This window comes from Phoenix dactylifera, chromosome 9 (genome assembly GCF_009389715.1).
Source record: "Phoenix dactylifera cultivar Barhee BC4 chromosome 9, palm_55x_up_171113_PBpolish2nd_filt_p, whole genome shotgun sequence".
NCBI lineage: Eukaryota > Viridiplantae > Streptophyta > Magnoliopsida > Arecales > Arecaceae > Phoenix > Phoenix dactylifera.
The window spans coordinates 8,226,210-8,246,967 of record NC_052400.1 but is presented as its reverse complement, the minus strand read 5'-3'; the positions used below and the strand labels follow the sequence as shown (position 1 = coordinate 8,246,967).

The 20,758-nt window shown below is 40.5% G+C and overlaps 1 long non-coding RNA gene and 1 pseudogene across 1 annotated transcript; one reads left to right on the top strand and one right to left on the bottom strand.

The window, feature by feature from the left end:
* Positions 1-7,066: 7,066 nt before the first annotated feature.
* LOC103697299 overlaps positions 7,067-20,758 on the bottom strand; it is a 46,533-nt pseudogene continuing 32,841 nt past the window's right edge.
* On the top strand, positions 8,947-18,940 carry LOC120111861. Its single transcript, XR_005513270.1, has 2 exons — positions 8,947-10,514; positions 18,217-18,940. It is a non-coding gene; the product is annotated as an uncharacterized LOC120111861 (long non-coding RNA).

Genomic DNA, 20,758 nt, shown 5'->3' with positions numbered 1-20,758 from the left:
TAGCTTCCAAGCTAAAATAACTAGATGATAGGCCAGCTTTGCCACTCTCTAGTACCTCATCTTAGCTTCTTGGAACATTCGGCTAACATAATAGACTAGCCTCCATTTTCTCTCTTCTTCTCGAACTAGAACTAAGTTGGCAGCTACTAGGGAGATGGCTAGTTATAGACAAAATTCTTCTTCGGGCTCTAGGTGAGAAAGGACTGGAGGTGACCCAAGGGCTTTCTTGAGCTCATCGAAGGCTTGTTGACATCCCTCGGTCTACTCACAATTCTTGATGTCCTTAAAGCCTTGAAGAAGAGGAAATATTTATCCACTGATCTCGAGACGAATCTACTTAGAGCAGCAACTCGTCCCATAAGGCACTAAATCTCCTTCACTATCCTCGGCAAGGTCATCTCTTGAAGGACTCAATTTTTTTTTCAAGATTTGCTTTTATGCCCTATTGTGTCTCCGTGAACCCTATAAATTTTCTCGAGGATACTCTGAAAATGCACTTCTAAGAATTGACCTTCATCCCGTAATGACGTAGAATTTTAGAGGCTTCCTCCTAGTTGGCAATGTTTTGCTCAATCTTCATACTCTTTACCGACATATCGTCCATGTACACCTCTATGTTATGGTCGACTAATTCTTGAAGATTTTGTAATAGTACATCCTTCTTTTTATGATAAAGAACGTCTTGTCCTCATTTATTAGATGCATCTTGATATGGTTGTACCTAGAGAAGATATCCATGAAGCTAAGAATTTCATATTCCAAGGTGGCATCCATGAGCTAATCTATCTTTGAGAGTGAAAAGTTGTCTTTTGGGCATGCCTTGTTGAGGTCGATGAATGTGATGCAGATTCGCAACTTTTTGTTTGTCTTCTTTACCATCACCACATTGATTAGCCAATCCAAGTATTGAGCCTCTAGGATAAATTCAAGCCGAAGAAGCTTGTTGACTTCCTCGTTAATGGCTTGACACCTCTCCAATGCATAGCTACACTTCTTTTGCTGGATGAGCTTGTAAGTTAGGTCCATAATTAGCTTGTGGACCATCATTGAGGTATTGTTGTCGGCCATATTTATGGTTTCCGATGCAAATACATCCGAATTAGCTCTAAGAAAATGAATGAGTGGAGCTCATATCTCGTGCTACAATAAGGAACCAATTCACCTTGTTCAAGAGTGTCTCTTTCTCATTAAGGAAACCAAAACTAGATCCTCCATAGGTGCCCCCCTCTGCTCCTTCATCTCATCTCAGAGTCCAGGTCTTTACTCTTCACCTTGAGAGAAGTCATTTAATATTACCAAGCTGCCACTTGATCTCCTCAAACTTTGTCAATCTAGTGCTCAGTTAGAAACTTCATCACCAACACCAAGTGATACATAGAAGTGATTGCTCTCATTGGATTAAGTGTCGATCGTCCGATAATAGCATTATAGGAAGAGGGAACCTAGATGATTATGAGTCCACCATCACCATCACCTACTGTTGTGCTCGACTAGCAATAACCGGTAGAGAGATGACCCCTTTTGGTTGCCCTAAATTCTCTATGAAGTTGACCATGGGAGCTTTGATCATCTTAAGCCGATCCTTCGGTATGCTCTTCTCTAATGCCTTGTAGGATAGGATATCAGTTAAGATACTGCTATTTGTGAGGATCCTCTTCACTTTAAAATTCATAATGGTCATTGAAATGACCAAAGCATCATCATGGGGGGCTCATATGCTTTGTAGGTCTTTGTCGAAGAAGGTAATGACCTCTCCTACTTTCTCTGTCTGTTGGGTAGGTGATCCTCCATTTTGATTTGGCAGACATAAGCTCTTCAAGCGGAGCTCCTTTCTCCTTCGTTGGCAGGTCTGTCTACAATGACTTCAATAACCCTGGCCATAGGTTGGCTGTCAAGAGAACGTTGGGTCGGGGGGCACTTTGCAAGCGAGCGCCAATCTCTTCTTTTATCTTCTTTTTGGCCATTCTTAACGAAATGGTTGAGACAACCATGCTGAACGAGCTTCTCAATATCGTCCTTCAATTGTCGACACTCCTCTATGTCATACCTATGTTCATGATAGAAATGACAATATTTATTACGATCTATCCTAGCAGGATCTAACCTTCATCTAATTGATATTCATTAAACTAGTAGAGGTCTTTCGATGACTATGGTTGGTTATAAAGTGCTCTATGAACCTTTGGCTCACTTAGTCAAATGAGCTAATCGAGCATGGTCGAAGGTTGGAATACCACACTAGAGCAACTTTATTTAGTGTGGCCATGAAGGCATTGCATATGATAGCATTAGAAGCTCCATACAGTAGCATGAGTGCCTTGAAGGACTCTAAGTGGTCGACGGGTTCTTTCGTGTCATCGTACAGTTCTATCATGTCATCGTACAGCTCTATCTGGTGCATCTTGAATATTGAGGGAAGAAGTTCCGCCAAAATTTGCTCGGTGAAGGCTAACAAGTTGTTGAGGAGGGCCTTTTTCGAAATGTCGACCCACTTTTTCTTCACTTTCTCCATGACCCAAGCTAGACACTTGTTCATCTTATTGAGCCAGTGGGTCAAATTGGTCCTTGGTTCCTTCTGGGACTGTCGCCACCTTCCGTGAGCAAGCAAGTCTCGCTCATCATAGAGCTTTCTCCAGATCTCTCGACTTATTCTTCAAATTGGAACTTTCTCTACTTTTCTCTGGAGACCAGCATTGGTGGGACCGATCGTTTTTTCAACTAGGCCTTGGTTGCTGATCTAGCTGGTATCGAGGACATTTTGTCGATTGGGCTTTCCTCTTTGGGACTAGACCCCTAACTAGATTAGTCGGGGCCTGGACCTATTGTTGGAGCTAGTTAAACTACTTTGTAGTCATAGGCACTCTAGAAGATGGTTGCGGCGGCAAAGTCAATAATCACAACTGAGGGATATGGGATTCTCCTAAGGGTGTCCTCTATCGAGGAACTCTGAGATTTAACAGGAGATATATCAAATTGGTTCCTCTTTCTAGATGGCATGACTTTTCGTTTGCTTTCCATAGGTGACGCCAATCCATTGTTGCTAATCTTCAGATCATTGATGTGAGTTGCTTCCATTATTTGTAAGACAATGAGGGGAGGTTAGAGAATCCATTAGGGCTTGCTTTGATCGGGCCCTCTGATGCTTAAGTCAAAAGAGGGTTTTTGATATGGAAATGAAGGAGTCAGAGATACATTGTATCGTTCTAACTATGATTATGTGATTACCTTTGATGAAGGGTCTTTGGTTTATTATAGTTGAGGGATATAGAATCCCTGAAGATTATGCTCTAATAGCCTAAAGTTGTATTGTAACCACTTGAGATTCACTATAACCACATGAGATCCACCTGTAACCACATCGGATCATGTTGTAATAGCCTAAGGTTGTAAAATAACTATAGTGGAATGTGTTCTAACCATCTGGGTGAGTGGGTGCAAATTTAACTTGCATCTCTTGCCATTGTCTGACGTGAGAGGGCTCTAGTCAGCTTGTGATGGATGCAGAGCTGAAAGGATGTCTGCTCAAGCTATAGGGGTTTATGTCGGGTGATACATAGGTTTTTTAGATTTTTTTTATGGCTTATTTTCTGATATAGGTTTTTTGCCCATAACAATATGTACTTTCTCATCATTTTTTTTTTGTTCGAGTAGATCCCTTTTGCGGGCTTGTTCCTCAATTTGAATATGTTGGAGCAATTCTTTCATAGAGTAAGATTCTTTCTTATGTTTTAAAATAGTACAATATTCTTTCCAAGAAGGTGGCAATTTGCCAATTGTAGTTGAAACTTAGAAAGTTCTCACTCATAGGCTAACCAATTGCCACATATATTGGGCAATTCATTGCATCTCATCAATTTGATCAAAAATAGATTTGGAATCTACCATACAGTACTCAATATATTTACTAATAAAAAAGGAATGATTTCCAGCATTATCTCGGCTTGAATAGCATTCTTTAATTCCAATGCCATGTTGTAATGCCAAAATATATCAAACAGTGGATCAGCAGCCTTATTCAAAATCATCCCTCGATATATAGTCATCTTCAAGCCATTTCAATTGCTCCTTGGTGTAGCCCTGATTATTTCCTTGACAAGATAATCCTGACGAAGAGTCGATCACTGGATCTCTGCTTTGCATAGATTATTTCTGTGAGAAAATGATCCTAATAAAGAGTCGATATATCATTGGAGCCGCACCTTGCATATTATTATTCTCCACTGAAATGTTATCTCGACCATTAACTAAGTTTCCATCTAGATATGGTAAGATAATAGTGTATGTTCAATATCAATCATTGGAAAAGATTCTCCTTCACTCGATTGAAGTCTCTATGTCAGCTGGAATCTTCACCACTTGACTTGCTATTGAAAAGTCACTTTCTTTATCTTGCTGTGGGATTGGTGAAGAAATAAAAATAACAAATGGGCAAGGCGTATCAAAGATACTGTCTTAAAGATAGTGTTTTCCCTGCTAGGATCATAATCCACAAATTTGCAGGCAGCTACTTGGAAAGCCTGCCTCCAAGATGCAATGCGCAACTCTAATCTTCTTCCTTTAAGTCTACGCAGTCAAAGAAAGATGGACCAATATGAACCTTTGATAGCCAAAAGAAAATAAGGAAATTTTAGCAAAATAAGAAAGATAGGATACCTCTCACATTTCCTATTTTACGAGGTTATATAACAATCCAAAATATATTATCCAACATACATATCCCTTTGGGCGGACACGCCCTTTTGGAGTAGATATAAACAAAATGGAATCTTTTATAGATTTTGGGTTTAAAAGAAGTGCAACTGCCATTAACTTTTGATGACCACCAAAACAACGAGCAAAAATAATGAGCGGTATGAGAAAATATGCCCGCGGACTCTTGATTTTTCCGCAAATGCAACAATCAAATGAAAGATGCCCGTTTGAGACGTCTATTAATCCACACTACCAAACCCCTCTATAAAAAAAATAAAAGACATCCGCTGGGAACATCAGATAACCAAGGATGAAGGCACCCGTTGTTGCCTTCTACAATCCAGCGACCCCTCCCCTTCTTAGTAGGTGTGGAAATCGGTGGCCAGGTCAAACTAGAGATTGTGACACTGCTCACGATTTCTTGAACCATTGATATAGGCATGGGTTTGTAGAAGGTGGGGCCTGTCAGAGGAAATTTGTAAGTTGGTGGTCATTTATATTGTAGGTATGGTGGTTGTTGTAATTGAGGTTGCTGGGTACCACCCGGTTGGAAAAAGATGAGGCTGTTGAGCCAAGTGTAAAAGAAATTATACCATACAATGCATGCACCATGCGGCCGTGCATGCCACCAATCACAACTACTTGCTCACATTGGCTTTATTTTTCGAGCGTTCATCTCGGTGCACTACCATAGAAACGAGCGACTGTGCTCACTCAGGCAAGGGTGATTGATTTGAGCAAGTGCTAGGTGGGTTTGTGGGAATCACTTTCAGCAGATACTAATTGATCAATTCTTTACGACGTTAATTTAATACAAATTTTCTCACAAAGGTTAATTAAAGATGTGACTTAGGCGTCTCATCAGATGCTTTTGACGTCTAGGTGGTTCATCAGTCATGCAGGCTTTTAGGGGCCTCAATGATGTACATTATGCAGGCAAGTTGAAGGCCTAAGCTGATCTGCTCTAGCTTCAGTTTAGAAAACTGGTGATTAGAGTTGAAGTCTAAAGTCTATCCTTATTGGACTTCAATAATGTAAAGATTACATAATTCAATGGGCTCTAATGATCACTTCAACCTCATTCGACTGCCTCATCTCTTTAATACACATGCAAGCAACCGCATGATAAAGTTTGTCAGAAACTAAACAAGCTCTCAAGAACTCAATGTCGAGTAACTAATTCAGGAATAAGACAACTGGAACCACAAAATTCACTTATAGCACCTTTCTACTCAGCCTAATGCAAATACTATAAAAGCAGCAATCTTTTCAGTACCAATAATAACTCTAACTAGCTTCCTCTTTCAGAGGTTTAAAACATGCTTAACATCCATACAAAAGGATCCTAACTTTTCAGTCCCAATAATAACTCTGGAGTCCATGTAGCACTTATTTTTAATTTAGTCTGGCAGGCATAATAGGAGGAAAATGTACTTGCAAAAATGAATTTATAGAGCACATTTTAGTAGATATTTTCCAACTCAAACAAAATGAAATACTAATATTGTACTCATCTTTAAATCATTCAGGATGATCAGACAACTGCTTAGTTCATTAATTTTCATATTACACTACTAAAGCTATCAGATGGTTATCAATACATAGTGGGACCTGAGAAGATATTAATAAAATCAAGACAGAGTTGAAACAATCTTGTTTCTTATGTGGGGTTATCAATTAGTTTTGTTTTCTAATGATGCTTGTTTTTCTCGTAGTGACTATAATTAGAAACATGCACTCCCATGTGCCCGTGCATGCCACGCAACCACATACACACAAAAAAAAGAAACTAAGGGCCGGCTTAGTATTGCTTTTTCCTGATACCTTTTTTTTAGAAAAACAGAAACAAGAAATCCCATACAAAAAATATATTTGATTACTATGTTTCTGTTTCTGTTTTTTTTTAAAAATAAATTCCATTATTTCTAAAAAAAAGTGAAAGTGAAAATCTTTCACTTCCATTTTTTTTAAAAATGGGTTTTCACCTTTCTCCTCCCAACCCCTCTTATTCCACAATCTCGCCCTCAGCCCCATCATCCCCACCTAACCACACCAGCTCTCCGGATCTCACAAGTTCTCTCCTGCTGATGCTGAGTTATCTCTTATCCTCGGCCGCATTGATGATTCCATCCCCACTTCCTTTTCCTCTACCGCTCTATTGATTACCCCTCTGCTCAATATCGAGCTCTCCCTCATCTTTGACCACATCACCAGCTCCTTCCCCCTCCCTCTCTCTCTCGTTGACAGCCACATCGCTGGCCCTTGTGAAAAGAAAAGAGAGCAAACCAAATATATTTTCTATCGTCAAAAATTGAAAAAAAAATTTAAATAGAATTTCTGTTTCCAGATTCTTTTAAATAAGAAAAATGACAACGATACCAAACACAACCTTGCCATGTCTCTTTCATTAAAAAAAATTGGTGTAGTCCTTAAGTTGTGATAATTAACTTCCTGCCACTTAGAAAGGGTCTTGCTTTTGTACCTAGTAGTTGTTCTACACTTATGAAGTCATGCTTAATGCTCTATAAGCCATAAACTCTAAAAGTATACTGCATACAACTAAGGAGCAGAATATACAATATAAGGCAAGTTCTGGAGAACGTAACCTCCCGATAGTTAACCAGAAGAGCCACGTGTATCAGACCTCACTATGTATAATTAGAAACTAGGAAGCCTGCACGAAGCATATATCACTGGTTCTGTTTCTTCTTTGGATACTCCCTTGGTCCAAATATAGTTGATCCAATTCTAACATTGGTACTGCCCATTTCAATCTGCACAGTCCAATGCAAAATTTAGAAGTACAAATTCCACATTTAACATGAATGCAACTTTTTCTTTTTTCGATTATTAGGTCAAGCTTGGCAAGAAGAGGTGAGGCTTTTAAGCAATACCATGAGAAACAGAAAAAAATTTGTTGTAACAATAATAATAGGAAAAAACAATGTTGTTATGCATATGACAGACCCTGCTCCATTCCTCAAGTGGCATTCACATTTATGCAGATAAATTCCTACTAACAAAACAAAAACAGATCCCCTAGCCCTGCCTTTTTCCTGTTTAAATTTCATAATACTGTATTTCTTACCGCTTGCTCAAAGTCACCAGACATGCCCATAGACAGCTCACAGTGCTCATCTGATATCCCAACTGCATTGCACACTTCGGTCCTACAATTTGACAGTGTCTGCTCTTCCAACATATGAAACCACATGTTAGTTAATCATGGGAGAAACATGTAACAGGCTCTTAATAGTTCAGGAAGAACCACCTTAAAATTTTCTGGAGTTGAGGAGTAATCTGACATTCCAATTGTCATAAGGCCAGAGAAAACAAGGTTCGGGCAACTCAGCTTGACATGCTTGGCTAGTTCAACACAACCCAAGGGATCCACACCAGATTTTGCTGCAAAAGAAGGAAGCATATCAGTATGGCTCTCCTGTAATGCAGGTAGAACAGAAGCCACCTTATTGACCTTCCAAAAGTTATTTAACATGACTAAAGCAGTCTTTAAGACAAAAGCTCATAGTTTCTACTATCAGTCATAAAACAAGAGTGTAATAACATTCTCTTTACATAAAGGTTTCAAATGAGGTCTTCCTGGCTGAGATCATTTTGTTTATGAGGGGGTTAGCATTGGCACCTTTGGATGCTCTTATGGCAAAAGAATAACGACTAGTGAGTCATGAAGGCATGTTTTATGTTAAAGGAAATCCTAACAATGGTGAGTACTTAAAGAACAAACCACTTCAACTTTATTCCTTCTTCATATGCCAGTGAATTATCAAGAGATCATGTGATGCTGTGCAGAGTTACATATCTGATAAAAAGCACAACATAGGCACTTCCAAGGCAGTGATTACCTGACTGAGTGAAAGGAAAATCTCCACAATCAGTTTATCTGGAATTACCTCCCTTGTATATAATTAGTTACTTGCTTTGAAATGCTTAGACCTATTATATTATGCTCTGCTGGTGTAATTTTGTTTCAAAGTGGTGGTATACATGACCTAAGAACTTTATTGTTTTACTTTAGCCTGATGAAATAGATAATTTGTAGTTTTTCAAGAACTAAAAACTTACTTTTGTTAAAAATCATATTTAGAAGTTAAATTCTACTGCAATAATGACCACTAAAGAAATGTCGTGTAGTACTCACACACTTCCCCGCTAGTATTTACTTGGACCAAAACCTTCAGAGGCTTCCTTCCCAGCTTAGCAACCATACGATCAAGAAGATTAGCAATCTGTAAAGCATGAATTGAAAAATAAAATATTGCACCATGTATTGACTGGCTAGACTTGTGCTCACAAGGCAGATTGGGTTTACCTTCAACAGGCTGATATTTCTTAAATTTAGGTAACTTTGAGATACAAATTTATCTATCACAAGAAATAGTGGCTACTTTTTGAATTCAGGCAATCTTGAAATGCAAATTTATCTATCGCAAGATATAGTGGACAGGACCATGAAAAGGATAACAGCAAAAAAATTCGTTTTACAGATTCACAGATTGATGCAAAATCTTCACAAGCCGGCAAATTGAGTGTATAAGAAAATTTTTGGGGATGAATAATGGTTCCAATTAGCTAATCATAGTTGGCACATCTAGGCTTTGACTAGTTCCAACAGCCGAGCCAGGCTTGTTGAGGTCATCAGGCGTATGCTTAAGTCTAATGAGACTCTGAGACTCAAATGAGAATGGATTTGGGAAGTCCGGTAAAGAGAGGACTAATCTTGGATTGTTATGATAATTCTAAAAATATCATATGTTAGTAAAAAAAAAAGGATTTAGTTGAACCCTAGTGATGCATAGATGATGTTCAATGATTAGATAAGTTAGATTAGCTCTGGATGAGTTAGGAGCCAGATTGGCACATGTAAGACCCGGATGAGATCAAAAAGGTCCAATTTGATGCTTCATTGTATTGAAAATCATATATAGCATGTATCAAGGTATGCTGAACCGATCAGTTCTGGTCGGTTCAGCCTGTACCGTACCGGTGCCGACAGGCACCGGTACGGTACAGTATATAAAAACGGTTCCGACTGGATCGGAACCGATTGGTTCCGTACTTGTACCGGTGCGAACCGGTCCGGTTCGCACGGGCCCAAACGCGTTTTTTCCGTGCATCCACATGCGGGGAAGAGCGCAGACGCGTGCGGACACATAGTTTTTTTTTTTTTGGGAATCACGCGTAGACGCGCGAGCGGAGAATCATGTGCCCGCACGCGATTCCCCGTGCAGGAACCGCGCCCGCGGCTGATTCCCCAATAGAGAATCACGCTCGCGCGTGGTTCCCCGCACAGGGCAGTGCGCCCACGCAGGCTGCCAGCCCGCGTATGGCATTAAATGCCACTATATGGCATTTAACGCATTTGCGGACGCGCGCGGACGCATTGTTTTCTTATTTTTTTTAGTTTTTTTTTTGACGTCCGCGCACGCGCGGCTGCGAACGCGCTCGTCTCCAGTTCGGTATCGGTTCCAACCGGTACCGAACCGGTACCGTACCAGTACCGGTGTTCACCGGTACGGTCGGTCCGGCGAACCTTGCCATGTATGAATTTCAATGGGAGAAAAAACCTGTCTTTTTATGGCATGTTAGTTTACTAAATGAGTGTAATTATCTTGAGCTGAATTAGGTATAGAACATGATGTTGCTTGAGGCCATCAAACATGCTGAAGTATCATGCTGTACATTGTTCATGGTTATAGAATGAAGTGATGATAAAGTGCTGCAAGGAAATGGACCCTAGAAACAGATTTAAACATATACCCAAGTGCCTGGTCAACAAGAATATGGAGAAGGGGGACATGTAGGTGTGAGACACGGGCTGAAGTCGGCAGCCCCTGCCGACTTCAGTCCCGTTCTCTTTTTGGAAGGCCGGAACAGAGGATCGCGATTTGCGATCCTCTCCGGCTCTTCCGGGGATGATCGGGGCGGGGATGTCGCTAGTCCCGCGGCACCCCCCCTCCAGCTCATCCGCGGCCGAACCGCGGCCGCGGATCTCGCTCGGCCGCCGCGATCTTCGCGGCGGAGAGCCATCACGAGGGGGGTGATAAAAACCCCCCAAATCCTCCTCCCTAGGGCAAACCGAGCCCTCTTCCTCCTTCTCTTTCCTCCTTCCCTCCTCTCCGATCGGTGTGTCTTCCCGACCGAGCGCCGCCCGGATCCCCTCCGCGAGCTTCCCCTACTCCGAGATCCAACCCCTCGGCTTCAAACATCGCCGCCGTCGCTTGACGCCGGACCGAGCCTCCCTCGGCCGGGATTTGCCACCTTCGTCGACCGCCGGTAAGCCCTCCTCCGTCGAGATCCTCCTTTCCTCTGTTTCAGCCCAAGCAGCCGAGATCATCATCTCGGTTGCTTCTCCTCCCCGTCGGTCCCTGCAACGCCGCCGGCCGCCATGGCGGCTGGCTGGCAGTCGATCGAGGGGTGGCCCCCGGCCACCCCCGCCGGCCACCTCCCTCTCTCCTCCGTCTCTTCTTCTCCCCCTGTTCGTGGGGGGGAGTTTGGGGAAGGAGGAGGCCCATCACGGGCCAAACTGGGCCGTTGGGCCCAGTCCATTGCAGGCCCAACTTGGGCCCAGTCCAGTCCGGTTGGGCCCAGTTGGGCAATACCCCCATGGGCCCAACTTGGATCCAGATCAAACCCGAGAATCCGAACCCGAACCCGAACCCGAACCCGAACCTGAACCTGAACTGAAACCCGAACCCGAAACCCGGGATCCGAAACCCAAACCCATTTGACCAATAAACAGATTTTTTGCAGTTAAGCCCTTGGCAGTATGCTATTTCAGAAATAGGGACTCCTGTAATTTGTATTTGATCCCTATAGGAAAGATTTATTACATAAAGGCCCCCAACTATATTTATTTAGTCCCCTCACTCAAGTTTTATTATAGAATAGTACCCTGTAATTAAGTATTAGTCCCTGCAATAAATCTTATTGTATAAATGAATAAATTAGAAGCCAACCTTGGGGGCCCTATTTAGCCGAGTCTATGCGGGCCCATTGGGCCGAGTCCGATATGGGCCCTATCAGGCCGTGCCCATTATGGGCCAACTTTGGGCTCTGTTGGGCCATGTCCAATAGTATTATTTTTGAATTTTGCTTAGTCTGAAATTAACAAGAAATTAATTAAACTTTAACAGGTGAACCTGATCCGTCTACCTGAAGTAGGAATCAAGCGAGAAGAGGTAAGTAACTTAATACTTCGAGTGTGATTTCTAAATTATTTGATAAATAGATTAAATTCTGAAATATGTTTTGTATTTAGTAAAATGGGTCTGGCATGTTAAATTTCTGAAAATTATGCTTTGAAATCCGTAAACTATGACTGGAAAATTTATGAAAATCTGTTTTTATATATATGTATTCTCAGCATGGCTATGATCTGTTCTGTTCTGTTCTGGCCCCGCCAATGGGGATTATACGTTGGCCCTGTCGACTTGTAATCTGTGAGGAACCGGTTTCGACACCGTACCACCGGTGATTAGAATAGTGGTATTTGGACACCGTACCACCGGTGCTTAATAATAGTGGTGTTTGGCACCTTGTGCAACCCATGCCACTGGGTTACGTGGCCGCAGCCTATTATGTTGAGATTCTGGTATAAGAGTTTTTGGAAAAATGATAATAAGTTTTGAAAACAACAAAACGATGTTATTTATGATTTATTCCAGACATTATCCTGTATTTTGATCTGATATGCTCTGACCCCACTCTGGGGTATTTTGTTGCTTACTGGGCTAGTGTAGCTCATTATTCTATTTTCTCCATTTTTCAGATCCAGAGGCTTGATCTCACGGGATTGAGGAGTGCGTTAGATTTTCCGACGATTCCTTCAGTTATTGGTCCTTTAGTTAGATTGATTAAAGTATTTAACTTACGTAAGCATATGTTATTTGAAATTTTGTAAGACTGCTTTTGAATAAATTTAAATAATTATGTCAGTTTTGAACATCTGTATTTGCTTTGATATGATCCGATGCCTTGCACGCCTGTGCGGCCCGCCGTGCGGGCGTGCGGCGTCTGCCGCGCCTCGGGCTCGGGGCGTGACAGATTTGGTGGTATCAGAGCTTAGGTTTCAGATTCCTAGGGATTGTATTTGAAATAGTCAGATGGAGCTTAAGTTTTAGGATCTTTAGGATTCGTCAGAAAGTTTGAGAGATGGGTAGACATTAGGCTATTAGATGAAGGCATTTATTTGCTTTTGTTATTGATAAATTTGAGTTATTTTATCATAATTTTGAAATGCTAAAATTAGACTGCAACCTAATTATGGTCGTAACCAAAGTGTGAATGAGCTACTCTAAGAGTTTTCTTGGTAGAGCAATTTGTATTTCAAGTTATGATTAATTAGATTTTGACTAAATTAAGTGAAGGAATATTAATCATGAGTTATTATCGTGCAATGTAATTATTTGGGAAGTTTAACTTGATATGAGGCACTGTGGATATTGCTTCTAGTTGAAGTTAATTATTTTGGTAGCAATTTAAGATTCATTTATAAAAAGATGTTTAAAGCTTGGACTAGAAAATATTCATTGAAATCTGTATGTGGATCATGCATGGAGCTCGTATATAGAAGGAAAATATACTTTGGGATGAGACTTAATAATTCTTATTTGGCTCTACTTGAGACTTAAAACAATTAAGATTGATATTTTGATGGAAAGTCAATTAGTAATCTTGAGAATATTGGTGGATTTAAATATTTTTTTGGGTTGGTCGAAAATAGGACTTGCTTGATTTAGAAAAGTTCTTGATGCTTGAAAGAAAATAAAAAATAAAAATAAAAATAAAAATCATTGAAAAGTATAGTATTTTTGATTTTGATCGATATGGATATCATTGTGTTATTAGTAAATTCTCTAAAGTCCAGTAGATTTACAAGATCCTGAAATGTTTGCAGTATTACAAATAAAAATATTTTACTTATTTGAGGAGTTGATCTCAATGTAAAATCATAGAGTTTATATCTTTGTGGAATTTCTTGTAAATCTTTGAACCAGATTATTAGATTCTTGTTAGTTAAATATTTATAAATCAAGGCTATGAGTTGATTATGGATTTTGTATCACCGTATGAGAAATGCAAGGGGGATTTCATGAGAGGCCAAAATAAGTTTAGCCTAAAAGAAAAGATTCGGGATGATTAAATAAGCTCCTGAGTAAGTTAATCGATCGAGAATCTTTTAATTATCGAAGCTTCGAATAAATATCAACTTGTATAATGGAATTGTTAAGGAAAACTAGAATTGGCTTAGTTCAAATTTGGATCTAGAATATGATTGCTTGATTATATGATGGTACAAATACGATAACTATCTCAAGGGTTAATCATGATCTAGTGTACTTGGGAAGCAAGGATAAAATTTTGTTTGGATATTAAAAAAAAAAAAAATTTGCTGATGATGTGGGATCAATAAGAAAGTTTGGAAAATATTGATCTGAGTTGTGCAGCAGAAATTTGATTAACTGAGTAAATTTAAACTGGTCAAAAATATTGACTGTGTTTTGGTAACATGTTATGATGAAAGACTATGTTATTCAATAATGAAAGATTTTGTTAATAAGGGAAGGTGAACACTATTGATTCTCAGGTCAATCCTGATATGATTATGTTATTTCTTGGATAGACTTTGCTATTTTTGGGTATGCTAAGAAAATAATAATAATAATGATAATTTGAACGTATCATGACTCGGGTTAGTTGATTGATGACCAAATATGGTCTAATTTGTTAAATATCTGAATAAACCATGCATTATTTGCTCTCATCTTATGATTTATAAGTTTAAGTTAAAGGCTTTGTGGCATATTGAATCATGGTATCAATACTTTGCCTTCTTAGACCTACTTTTGCGATTTGATACAAATCATTTTTGAGATAAATCGTTGCTATCTAATGATTATCAGTACATGTTCATTTTGTGAATCATATTCTTAGCAACATAATAATTTGACTCTAAGGTTAGTCATTATCCTTTGAGGGATCAGCACACTACCGGTTGCTTCTGTTTATGCTTATATACTATTTCATACTGGTGCTGCACATTCATTATGTCATCGATATTTGTGCGAAAACATGATCTACCTTGCATGCTGTTAGAGTATGATTTGCATGTTAACACCCCTGCTGGAAGTGGGATGATGGGTAATCAGGTCTGCAAGACTTGTCCGGTTCAGATAGTAGGTAAAGACTTGCCTGCTGATTTGATAGTTATAGATACGCATGACTTTGGCATAATTCTCGGTATGGGCTACTTAGCATCACACTTTGCTACCATTAACTGTCATGAAAAGCGGATAAAATTTTAGATCCCTCGAGATACTGAATTCAGCTTCATCGGCAGTGGTGCATATACCTCCCCTCGAATTATTTCTGCTATGCAAATTAAGCGACTACTTAGAAAGGGGAGTATGGCATATATTGCCACAGTGGTTGACACTAGACAGTCAGATCAAAGATTTGAAGATATCCCAGTAGTAAATGAATACCCCGATGTCTTTCCGGAAGACCTCCCCAGCTTGCCACCAGATAGAGAAATTGATTTTGCAATTGATTTGATTCCTGGTACCACACCAATCTCTAAGACCCCCTATAGAATGGCTCCAGTTGAAATGAAAGAATTAAAGGAGCAGTTGCAGGATCTTCTTGATAAGGGTTTCATCAGACCTAGTGTTTCACCTTGGGGAGCCCTAGTCTTATTTGTAAAGAAGAAGGATGGTAGTATGAGATTATGTATTGATTATCGAGAGATAAATAAAGTAACAATAAAGAACAAGTATCCTCTACCAAGAATTGATGACTTATTTGATCAGTTAAAGGGGTGATGCGATTTGGAATACGTGGAAAACTCAGTCCACGCTATGTGGGCCCCTTTTGAGATTCTGGAAAGAGTAGGAGCTGTGGCATACAAATTGACACTCCCACCTTCACTGTCTGGAGTCCACAACGTTTTTCATGTTTCTATGATAAGAAAGTATATTCCAGATATGAGCCATGTGGTAGAAGTGGCTCCTTTGCAGCTTAGAGAAGATTTGACATATCCTGAGCAGCCTGTACGTGTGGTTGATAGAAAAGAGCAAGCATTGAGGAGGCACACGATTCCTTATGTTAAGATCCAGTGGAGCAATCACTCAGAACGTGAAGCCACATGGGAGCTGGAGGACAAGATGAAGGAAAAATATCCGGACCTTTTTGCAAGCTAAGGTATGTTAAATTTCGAGGACGAAATTTTTCTAAGGGGGAGAGAATGTGAGACACGGGCTGAAGTCGGCAGCCCCTGCCGACTTCAGTCCCGTTCTCTTTTTGGAAGGCCGGAACAGAGGATCGCGATTTGCGATCCTCTCCGGCTCTTCCGGGGATGATCGGGGCGGGGATGTCGCTAGTCCCGCGGCACCCCCCCTCCAGCTCATCCGCGGCCGAACCGCGGCCGCGGATCTCGCTCGGCCGCCGCGATCTTCGCGGTGGAGAGCCATCACGAGGGGGGTGATAAAAACCCCCCAAATCCTCCTCCCTAGGGCAAACCGAGCCCTCTTCCTCCTCTTTCCTCCTTCCCTCCTCCTCTCCGATCGGTGTCTTCCCGACCGAGCGCCGCCCGGATCCCCTCCGCGAGCTTCCCCTGCTCCGAGATCCAACCCCTCGGCTTCAAACATCGCCGCCGTCGCTTGACGCCGGACCGAGCCTCCCTCGGCCGGGATTTGCCACCTCCGTCGACCGCCGGTAAGCCCTCCTCCGTCGAGATCCTCCTCTCCTCTGTTTCAGCCCAAGCAGCCGAGATCATCATCTCGGTTGCTTCTCCTCCCCGTCGGTCCCTGCAACGCCGCCGGCCGCCATGGCGGCTGGCTGGCAGTCGATCGAGGGGTGGCCCCCGGCCACCCAAGCCGGCCACCCCCGCCGGCCACCTCCCTCTCTCCTCTGTCTCTTCTTCTCCCCCTGTTCGTGGGGGGGAGTTTGGGGAAGGAGGAGGCCCATCACGGGCCAAACTGGGCCGTTGGGCCCAGTCCATTGCAGGCCCAACTTGGGCCCAGTCCAGTCCGGTTGGGCCCAGTTGGGCAATACCCCCATGGGCCCAACTTGGATCCAGATCAAACCCGAGAATCCGAACCCGAACCCGAACCCGAACCCAAACCTGAACCTGAACCTGAACTGGAACCCGAACCCGAAACCCGGGATCCGAAACCCAAACCCATTTGACCAATAAACAGATTTTTTGCAGTTAAGCCCTTGGCAGTATGCTATTTCAGAAATAGGGACTCCTGTAATTTGTATTTGATCCCTATAGGAAAGATTTATTACATAAAGGCCCCCAACTATATTTATTTAGTCCCCTCACTCAAGTTTTATTATAGAATAGTACCCTGTAATTAAGTATTAGTCCCTGCAATAAATCTTATTGTATAAATGAATAAATTAGAAGCCAACCTTGGGGGCCCTATTTAGCCGAGTCTATGCGGGCCCATTGGGCCGAGTCCGATATGGGCCCTATCAGGCCGTGCCCATTATGGGCCAACTTTGGGCTCTGTTGGGCCATGTCCAATAGTATTATTTTTGAATTTTGCTTAGTCTGAAATTAACAAGAAATTAATTAAACTTTAACAGGTGAACCTGATCCGTCTATCTGAAGTAGGAATCAAGCGAGAAGAGGTAAGTAACTTAATACTTCGAGTGTGATTTCTAAATTATTTGATAAATAGATTAAATTCTGAAATATGTTTTGTATTTAGTAAAATGGGTCTGGCATGTTAAATTTCTGAAAATTATGCTTTGAAATCCGTAAACTATGACTGGAAAATTTATGAAATCTGTTTTTATATATATGTATTCTCAGCATGGCTATGATCTGTTCTGTTCTGTTCTGGCCCCGCCAATGGGGATTATACGTTGGCCCTGTCGACTTGTAATCTGTGAGGAACCGGTTTCGACACCGTACCACCGGTGATTAGAATAGTGGTATTTGGACACCGTACCACCGGTGCTTAATAATAGTGGTGTTTGGCACCTTGTGCAACCCATGCCACTGGGTTACGTGGCCGCAGCCTATTATGTTGAGATTCTGGTATAAGAGTTTTTGGAAAAATGATAATAAGTTTTGAAAACAACAAAACGATGTTATTTATGATTTATTCCAGACATTATCCTGTATTTTGATCTGATATGCTCTGACCCCACTCTGGGGTATTTTGTTGCTTACTGGGCTAGTGTAGCTCATTATTCTATTTTCTCCATTTTTCAGATCCAGAGGCTTGATCTCACGGGATTGAGGAGTGCGTTAGATTTTCCGACGATTCCTTCAGTTATTGGTCCTTTAGTTAGATTGATTAAAGTATTTGACTTACGTAAGCATATGTTATTTGAAATTTTGTAAGACTGCTTTTGAATAAATTTAAATAATTATGTCAGTTTTGAACATCTGTATTTGCTTTGATATGATCCGATGCCTTGCACGCCTGTGCGGCCCGCCGTGCGGGCGTGCGGCGTCTGCCGCGCCTCGGGCTCGGGGCGTGACAGTAGGAAAAAATAAATTATTTCAACCAAGTTATGCATTTTAAACTTAGAATATTGAAGGGAAGAAAAAATTTAAAGATCTTACTTGTTAATGTTCTCCAATATATGCATCTAACAACTAAGATCCCAAATTATCTAAAAGGTTATAAGAAAGATGACATTTCGGATAAGTTATTTAGTATTTATTCCTTGACTAATACTCTAAAAGGAAGATAAGCTCATTTTAAACATCATTATGGCGGATCAAACCTATTGTTGGAAAATTCTACTATTACAGCTTAACTTGGAAGCCTAATCCTATGTACATGGATGTCAAAGTCATGGAATGGCCATGCGAGCCATGCAACATGATTTTGCAGCATGTCACTCAAGTATGCTGGTTTAGTTGTGAAATATCGGTCTTTAGAGCAAAGTCCGAGTCTTTATAGTTTGCCACACAAATAACGTACTTAGTTGGAAGCAAAGTTTTCCATACCGATCGATACCGTACCATACCAGGCAATACCGTAGTAGTACCAAACTGGTATGGGGTACAGCACTGTATTGACACTCGGTACGTTGAATCTTATGACACCATACCATGTATTGATACTGTAATAAGATGGTACCAGTATGGGATCTAGTACTGAGATGGCAAACCTCGGTTGGATGAATTGTATAGTTGAGAAGCCCTAATGTTGTCTAGAACTCTCTTCTCTAAAATCTATAACTAAAGAATCTGATAGCAGTGTGTCACATATCTGACTCACTTTTATGTATTTGAAACAGAATCTTCAAAGTGGACAGGAGTTGAACCAAGGGAAGCGATGATGTGGCACAACTATTATGTGTGGTAAATAGTGTGATGAGATCTTCAACATTGTTACTCCCACAGCAGTTTTTTTCTCTTTATTCTATTGAATAAAGGCTCTGATTTTTTAAAATTAACATGTCATGGTTTGTCACATTTAAGGAGAGCTGCATGCCTGCATCTATGTTGTGGCCACATATTTTTTACCAATCAAGACTTGAGGAAAACGAAATAAGAATGGAATGAGCATTGCACAGAAAATATTACTGATGAAGATGTCTGAATCTATACTTTATCAAATATATGATTCTGTGCTAAATCGCAGAAAAAAAAAAATATTTGACATGTCCTCTATATTATCACAACAAGAATGGAGAGATGAATGTATAGGCAAGCAAGCTCATTATCATATCCATGAGTGAAAATTTTAAATTAGAAATGGCCAAGATACTCGGATTGTAGTATTATTCTGAATTTTGCATGGTCAATTAATTATTTTTTTCCATTTCAACTTCAACATGAATGAGGGAAAATATAACTGTTAGAGAGGCTGCAATTGGAACAATTATTTGAAGATGATGTCCAGTCAGTGTTGGCCTTTAAATGCCTGGCTTGCTGAAGGGGCTATAACCTAATATTTGAGCAGCAATAAATGCAAGAAGGCAAGAAAGTTGTACTCTACATGTGAACAAAACACCAATTGTGGTGGATGTTCATCCTTTTTCTTTCCATGGGGTGAGAGCATAAGATGGAGAGTCTTCATTTGATGATATTGTAGATTATTTTTTAATTTTGATGATAATAATATTGTAGGGAAGGATTATTAGCATTTACGAGGCTGATTTGCACAAATAAGATTCAGAAAACATCCTAGAAAGAGAGATTCTGGATGATGGCAAGTAAGAGCTGCCTTCCCTCATGACGACCCAAACTGCTCGGGACAACTAAATGTGAAGTGTATCAATGCTTTAAGTCAGGCAAAGAAATGAATGTGGAATTATGCAAAATAACCCTGATGGAAGCAACCATGCCGCATCTGAAGAGGCACAGGTTGAACATTAAACCTGTGGGTTTTGCAATGTAAGCATATGCCTATTATAAGGCCACTAAATTTGCCTATCATAGTCACCAGAAATTCTCAGAAAACAAACAGGTTATTGCAGATCACCGAAATAAAGTTGAAACATTTTATGTTGAAAAACATCCATTGGGAAACAAGCCAAAATAGTGGATAGGAAGGATTTAAATTTTAAATACAGGACATGTTGGCATTGCAAATATGTTAATCTGTTCAACAGTCACAGTTAGTGTGAGAACAGAAGAAATAAGGCACAAACTTTGAGTGGGTTAAGCCTCTCTGGATGTGATGCAGACTGTTGAGGAATTATAAAGAAAAGATAAATTGTAGAAAGATGGTTTTCTTCACTCCAATACCAGGTTGAACTCAGAAAAGGTCTTAGTAGAAGTCTTACAATGGTTGGAACCATGAGAGTATAGAAGTAAACAAACCCATACCTGTCTTTCCTGAAGGTAGGTTGGAAGCATTACCCATACAACAATTAAGATGACTAAATTGCCACATATTAGTGGAGATCGCAGTAATTTTCCAAAGATTTTCTTCAACTAAAAGGCTATTTGAAGTGAAGTAAAACAGTAGAAATACAAATCATAAAATTTTTGCATCAATGTAGAAGCTAACATATTGTTGGATGGACTGACAAATCTGTGAGATCTTTATGGAGCTATGAGAGAAGTAGC